We start from the raw sequence: 7,108 nt of genomic DNA, 5'->3' as shown, positions 1-7,108 counted from the left end.
CCAAGCATATATAAACTATCACAGACTCCCTGTATCCTCGGCTGTTCCAGGCCTCTAGCTAGTCACCAGAGATGCCCCTGCCTTCCATTTTCATTCTGAACCCTCTCTTGCCTCCCACATACCTTAGTGCCATCCCCACCCCCTTCCTCTTCTCCTCTTTCACCAAGTTCCCTCTCTCCATCTTCCTCCAAAGACTACTTAGTTTCCCTTCTGAGTGAGATTCACCCATTCTCCCTCAAGACCTCCTTACTTTCAAGTTACTTTGGTTCTGTGGATTGAAACATGGTTGAACTGCACTTTATGACTAATGTTCATTTACAAGTGAGTACCTACCACATATGCCTATCTGGCTTTGGGTTACCTCACTCAGGATGATATTCTCAAGTTCCATCCATTTGCCTGCAAAATTCACGATGTCTTTGTTTTTAATAGCTGAATAGTATTCCATTGTATAGATGTACCCCATTTTTTTTATCCATTCTTCAGTTGAGGGACATCTAGGTTGTTTCTAGTTTCTGGCTATTATGAAGCTGCTATGAACATAGTTGAGCAAGTGTCTTTGTGGGATGGTGGAACATCATTTGGGTATATGGCCAGGAGTGGTATAGCTGGGCCTTGAGGTAGAACTATTTCCAGTATTCTTAGAAACTGCCAAATTGATTTTCAAAGTGGTTATGCAAGTTTGCACTCCCACCAGTAATGGAAGTGTTCCCCTTGCCAGCATGTGCTATCATTTAAGTATTTGATCTTATCCATTCTGACTGGTATAAGAGATAATCTCAGGGTCCTTTTGATTTGCATTTTCCTGATGACTGAGGATGCAGAAAAATTCTTTACTTCTTGGCCATTTGAGATTCCTCTGCCGAGAATTCTCTTTTTAGCTCTGTACCTCATTTTTAAATTGGGTTATTTGAATTGTTGGTTTCTAATTTATTTTTAAAATTAATTAATTAATGAATTCACTTTACATCCCAGTTGCTATCCTCTTCCTGATTCCCTCTCATACAGTCCTTTCCCTCCCCTCTCCCCTTCTCCTCTGAGAGGGTGGAGGCCCCCTCTGGGCATCCCTCCTCCCAGGCACATCAAGTCTTTACAGGACTAGGCACATCCTCTCTTACTGAGACCAGACATGGCAAGCCCAGTTAGGGTAACATATTCCATAGATAGACAACAGCTTTAGGGACCAGCTTTTGCACACACTCTAGTTGTTGGAGGACCCACATGAAGACCAAACTGCACATCTGCTATATATGTGCAGGGGGCCTAGGTCCAGTATGCTCTTTGGTTGGTGGTTCAGTCCCTTAGAGCTCACAAGTTTCCAGGTTAGTTGACTCTGTTGGTCTTCCTGTGGAGTTTTTAATCCCCTTCAGGGCCCTCAATTCTTCCCCCAACTCTTCTATAAGAGTACCTGAACTCCTTTCAATGTTTGACTGTATGTCTCTGCATCTGTATTAGTCAGCTGCTGGGTGGAGTCTCTCAGAGGACAGTGATGCTAGGCTTCTGCCTACAAGCATAACAAAATATTGTTAATAGTTTAAGGGATTAGTGCTTTCCCATGGGATATATCTTAAGTTGGACCAGTCATCGGTTGGCCATTCCTTCCATAAATTCTAGGTTGAAAGTTTTGTGGGTGAGTTGCTGTCCTTATCTCTCTACTGGGAGTTTTGCCTGGCCACAGAAGGTGGCTACTTCAGGCTCCATCTCCTCCAGTCTTAGGAGTCACAGCTAGAGTCACTCCCATAGACTCCCTGGGGCCTTGCCCCATCCCAGTGCCAAGGACCAGCCTCGCCTTGGGATTGGGTCCTGAGGAAGGTGTTTAGGAGCGGTGGAAGAAACAACTCAAAGTCAATGATGGGCTGCAAGTTGACAGCTCTGTTGTCTGCTTGCTAGATCGCTCTCTAGGTAGCTCAGAAAGCCAGTTAGAAAGATTGCAAAAAAATTGTTTTAGCCCTCTGGATAGCTTTTGGGTTTTCCATCCAAAGTCTGAAAACCTACTAGCAAAACTTCTGAAGGAGATGTGTTAGCTCTCTAGATAGCTCTTGGATTTTCCAAACAAAGTCAGAAAACCTGCAAGAAAAATTCTAAGAGAGCTGAAATAGCTCTCTAGATAGCTCAGCTCTTACATACCAAAGACCAGTCTTTCATTTACAAAGAAATTCAGTCCTTTACCCAAGGTTCCCTTTTGATTAACCCATGAATCAGCATTTTAATGACCTTAGTCCCTTAGAAAAAATAGCAAGTACATGTTTTAACATAAAAATGAACTCAGAGATCTGCCTGCCTTTGTGAACACAAACAAAATGTTTAGCTGGGTGGAATCCTGCCCTAAGATCACTGATCACCACTCCCTTGCTTCCTGGTGCCTCTTTTATTACTTGAACAATAAACCTTGTTTTTTTTTTTTTTTTTCTATTCCTTTCCCTTTTACTGACTCATTAGTGGAGCTGCCTCTGTTCTCTTGGTGAAACTCCCTCATACAATTTATATTGCATCCTTATATTTCTACATAGTTGAGAAATTCTGTTTATATATTCTTGACCTCATGTTTTCAGAGTTCTTTCTCACAGTCTTAAGGGCTGTCCTGAAGGTCACAGCACTGCCATTTTGCTGAGGAACATTAGACATAGCCTTGCCTCCTGGAACTGTGCTGTTTCTGATTATTGTGGAGTCATTATCCTTGGTAGAGGGAACATTGCATGATAACCCTGGCAAGGATAACATTCTCTGAAAGAGGAACATGAAGACCCAGGCCTGCTGGCCCTGCTCCAGGAGTGGGAACTATGTCACTCCATCCCTCTGTAGCCATGCTGGACACATGATCTGTGTCATGTCCCAGAGATTCTTCCCTCCCACCACTGATTTTTGTTCTCCTTCCCTTGCTTTCCCCACACATGATACACCCATTTGGTTAACTCCCTCCCCCCGAGTCCTTTTAACATACCTGCTAGCAAGACATGAATACAAATATTCATTGTAGTTTAGACAATGAATCTTAACTGTTTATTTTCACATTTTCTATCTGACCTCTCCTCATTTCTGAAAGAAAATCTCTGAAGATTACCTCTATTTAGCATCATAACACAAACCGGGGAAGGTGACAAGACACACTTTGTAAATATGAGTAGACAATGATAATTTTAAATTTATTTTATCTTGAAAACTGATGTTTTATTAATTTCCACAGTTTCAAGCAAGTGTCATGCTTTGAAAAATAGAATCACATAATTTATCTTTTATATTTAAATGTTCTCACTTTATTTTTCAAGACTTGCAATGAAACTGATACACAAAAAAATGTACCTCTAAATTTTGATCTACACTGTCAATAATGAAAGCAGAATTCACAAGAGGCAATCAATTTAACGGACTGGATAAAGCTGCGTGTGTGTGTATCTATTCTTTGTAACTATTACTAAGCTGTTCCTGTCTACAGAGAATGGTTGTGTTTGTGCTGCTCCAAACCTTATCTTCTCCTCTAGAATGAAGCCCCTCCCCCAAATGGAGGGCAACAGAGAGCTGAAGAGGAGCCTTCTTTTCCAGCTTTTACTTTTTATTTTTTGTTTTTCGAGACAGGGGTTCTCTGTGTAGCCCTGGCTGTCCTGGAACTCACTTTGTAGACCAGGTTGGCCACGAACTCTGAAATCCGCCTGCCTCTGCCTTCCGAGTGCTGGGATTAAAGGCGTGCGCCACCACGCCCGGCTCCAGCTTTTTTTCTTTTCTTTTTTTTTTCTTTTTTTTTTTCCATCTTTTATTAGGTATTTAGCTCATTTACATTTCCAATGCTATACCAAAAGTCCCCTATACCCACACCCCCCCACTCCCCTACCCACCCACTCCCCCTTTTTGGCCCTGGCGTTCCCCTGTACTGGGGCATATAAAGTTTGCGTGTCCAATGGGCCTCTCTTTCCAGTGATGGCCGACTAGGCCATCTTTTGATACATATGCAGCTAGAGACACGAGCTTCGGGGTACTGGTTAGTTCATAATGTTGTTCCACCTATAGGGTTGCAGATCCCTTTAGCTCCTTGGGTACTTTCTCTAGCTCCTCCATTGGGGGCCATGTGATCCATCCAATAGCTGACTGTGAGCATCCACTTCTGTGTTTGCTAGGCCCTGGCATAGTCTCAAAAGAGGCAGCTACATCTGGGTCCTTTCAGCAAACGCTTGCTAGTGTATGCAATGGTGTCAGCGTTTGGATGCTGATTATGGGGTGGATCCCTGGATATGGCAGTCTCTACATGGTCCATCCTTTCATCTCAGCTCCAAACTTTGTCTCTGTAACTCCTTCCATGGGTGTTTTGTTCCCACTTCTAAGGAGGGGCATAGTGTCCACACTTCAGTCTTCATTCTTCTTGAGTTTCATGTGTTTAGGAAATTGTATCTTATATCTTGGGTATCCTAGGTTTTGGGCTAATATCCACTTATCAGTGAGTACATATTGTGTGAGTTCCTTTGTGAATGTGTTACCTCACTCAGGATGATGCCCTCCAGGTCCATCCATTTGGCTAGGAATTTCATAAATTCATTCTTTTTAATAGCTGAGTAGTACTCCATTGTGTAGATGTACCACATTTTCTGTATCCATTCCTCTGTTGAGGGGCATCTAGGTTCTTTCCAGCTTCTGGCTATTATAAATAAGGCTGCTATGAACATAGTGGAGCATGTGTCCTTCTTACCAGTTGGGGCATCTTCTGGATATATGCCCAGGAGAGGTATTGCGGGATCCTCCGGTAGTACTATGTCCAATTTTCTGAGGAACCGCCAGACTGATTTCCAGAGTGATTGTACAAGCCTGCAATCCCACCAACAATGGAGGAGTGTTCCTCTTTCTCCACATCCACGCCAGCATCTGCTCTCACCTGAATTTTTGATCTTAGCCATTCTGACTGGTGTGAGGTGGAATCTCAGGGTTGTTTTGATTTGCCTTTCCCTGATGATTAAGGATGTTGAACATTTTTCAGGTGCTTCTCTGCCATTCTGTATTCCTGAGGTGAGAATTCTTTGTTCAGTTCTGAGCCCCATTTTTTAATGGGGTTATTTGATTTTCTGAAGTCCACCTTCTTTTTTTTTTTTTTTCCATTTTTTATTAGGTATTTAGCTCATTTACATTTCCAATGCTATACCAAAAGTCCCCATAGCCACCCACCCCCTCTCCCCTACCCACCCACTCCCCTTTTATGGCCCTGGCGTTCCCCTGTACTGGGGCATATAAAGTTTGCATGTCCAATGGGCCTCTCTTTCCAGTGATGGCCGACTAGGCCATCTTTTGATGCATATGCAGCTAGAGTCAAGAGCTCCGGGGTACTGGTTAGTTCATAATGTTGTTCCACCTATAGGGTTGCAGATCCCTTTAGCTTCTTTGGTACTTTCTCTAGCTCCTTCATTGGGGGCCATGTGATCCATCCAATAGCCGACTGTGAGCATCCACTTCTATGTTTGCTAGGCCCAGGCATACTCTGACAAGAGACAGCTATATCAGGGTCCTTTCAGCATAATCTTGCTAGTGTATGCAATGGTGTCAGCATTTTGAAGCTGATTATGGGATGGATCCCCGGATATGCTAGTGTCTACATGGTCCATCCTTTTATCTCAGCTCCAAACTTTGTCTCTGTAACTCCTTCCAAGGGTGTTTTGTTCCCTCTTCTAAGGAGGGGCATAGTGTTCACACTTCAGTCTTCATTTTTCTTGAGTTTCATGTGTTTAGGAAATTGTATCTTATATCTTGGGTATCTTAGGTTTTGGGCTAATATCCACTTATCAGTGAGTACATATTGTGTGAGTTCCTTTGTGAATGTGTTACCTCACTCAGGATGATGCCCCCCAGGTCGATCCATTTGGCTAGGAATTTCATAAATTCATTCTTTTTAATAGCTGAGTAGTACTCCATTGTGTAGATGTACCACATTTTCTGTATCCATTCCTCTGTTGAGGGGCATCTGGGTTCCTTCCAGCTTCTGGCGATTATAAATAAGGCTGCTATGAACATAGTGGAGCATGTGTCCTTCTTACCAGTTGGGGCATCTTCTGGATATATGCCCAGGAGAGGTATTGCTGGATCCTCCGGTAGTACTATGTCCAGTTTTCTGAGGAACCGCCAGACTGATTTCCAGAGTGGTTGTACAAGCCTGCACTCCCACCAACAATGGAGGAGTGTTCCTCTTTCTCCACATCCACGCCAGCATCTGCTGTCACCTGAATTTCTGATCTTAGCCATTCTGACTGGTGTGAGGTGGAATCTCAGGGTTGTTTTGATTTGCATTTCCCTGATGATTAAGGATGTTGAACATTTTTTCAGGTGCTTCTCTGCCATTCGGTATTCCTCAGGTGAGAATTCTTTGTTCAGTTCTGAGCCCCATTTTTTAATGGGGTTATTTGATTTTCTGAAGTCCACCTTCTTGAGTTCTTTATATATGTTGGATATTAGTCCCCTATCTGATTTAGGATAGGTAAAGATCCTTTCCCAATCTGTTGGTGGTCTTTTTGTCTTACTGACGGTGTCTTTTGCCTTGCAGAAACTTTGGAGTTTCATTAGGTCCCATTTGTCAATTCTCGATCTTACAGCACAAGCCATTGCTGTTCTGTTCAGGAATTTTTCCCCTGTGCCCATATCTTCATGGCTTTCCCCCACTTTCTCCTCTATAAGTTTCAGTGTCTCTGGTTTTATGTGAAGTTTCTTGATCCACTTAGATTTGACCTTAGTACAGGAGATAAGTATGGATCGATTCGCATTCTTCTACACGATAACAACCAGTTGTGCCAGCACCATTTGTTGAAAATGCTGTCTTTCTTCCACTGGATGGTTTTAGCTCCCTTGTCAAAGATCAAGTGACCATAGGTGTGTGGGTTCATTTCTGGGTCTTCAAATTCTGTTCCATTGGTCTACTTGTCTGTCTCTATACCAGTACCATGCAGTTTTTATCACAATTGCTCTGTAGTAAAGCTTTAGGTCAGGCATGGTGATTCCACCAGAGGTTCTTTTATCCTTGAGAAGACTTTTTGCTATCCTAGGTTTTTTGTTATTCCAGATGAATTTGCAAATTTCTACTTCTAATTCGTTGAAGAATTGAGTTGGAATTTTGATGGGGATTGCATTGAATCTGTAGATTGCT

The 7,108-nt window shown here is 42.7% G+C and overlaps 1 non-coding gene across 1 annotated transcript; it reads right to left on the bottom strand.

Moving 5' to 3' along the window:
- Positions 1–2,039: 2,039 nt before the first annotated feature.
- On the bottom strand, positions 2,040–2,101 carry Gm26482. The gene has a single exon (XR_003946937.1). It is a non-coding gene; the product is annotated as a U7 small nuclear RNA (small nuclear RNA).
- Between the last annotated feature and the right edge of the window lie 5,007 nt (positions 2,102–7,108).

Source organism: Mus musculus, chromosome 7 (assembly GCF_000001635.26).
Source record: "Mus musculus strain C57BL/6J chromosome 7, GRCm38.p6 C57BL/6J".
NCBI classification, from domain to species: Eukaryota; Metazoa; Chordata; class Mammalia; order Rodentia; family Muridae; genus Mus; species Mus musculus.
The sequence above is the reverse complement of the archived record's forward strand: the minus strand, read 5'-3'. Positions and strand labels throughout refer to the sequence as shown.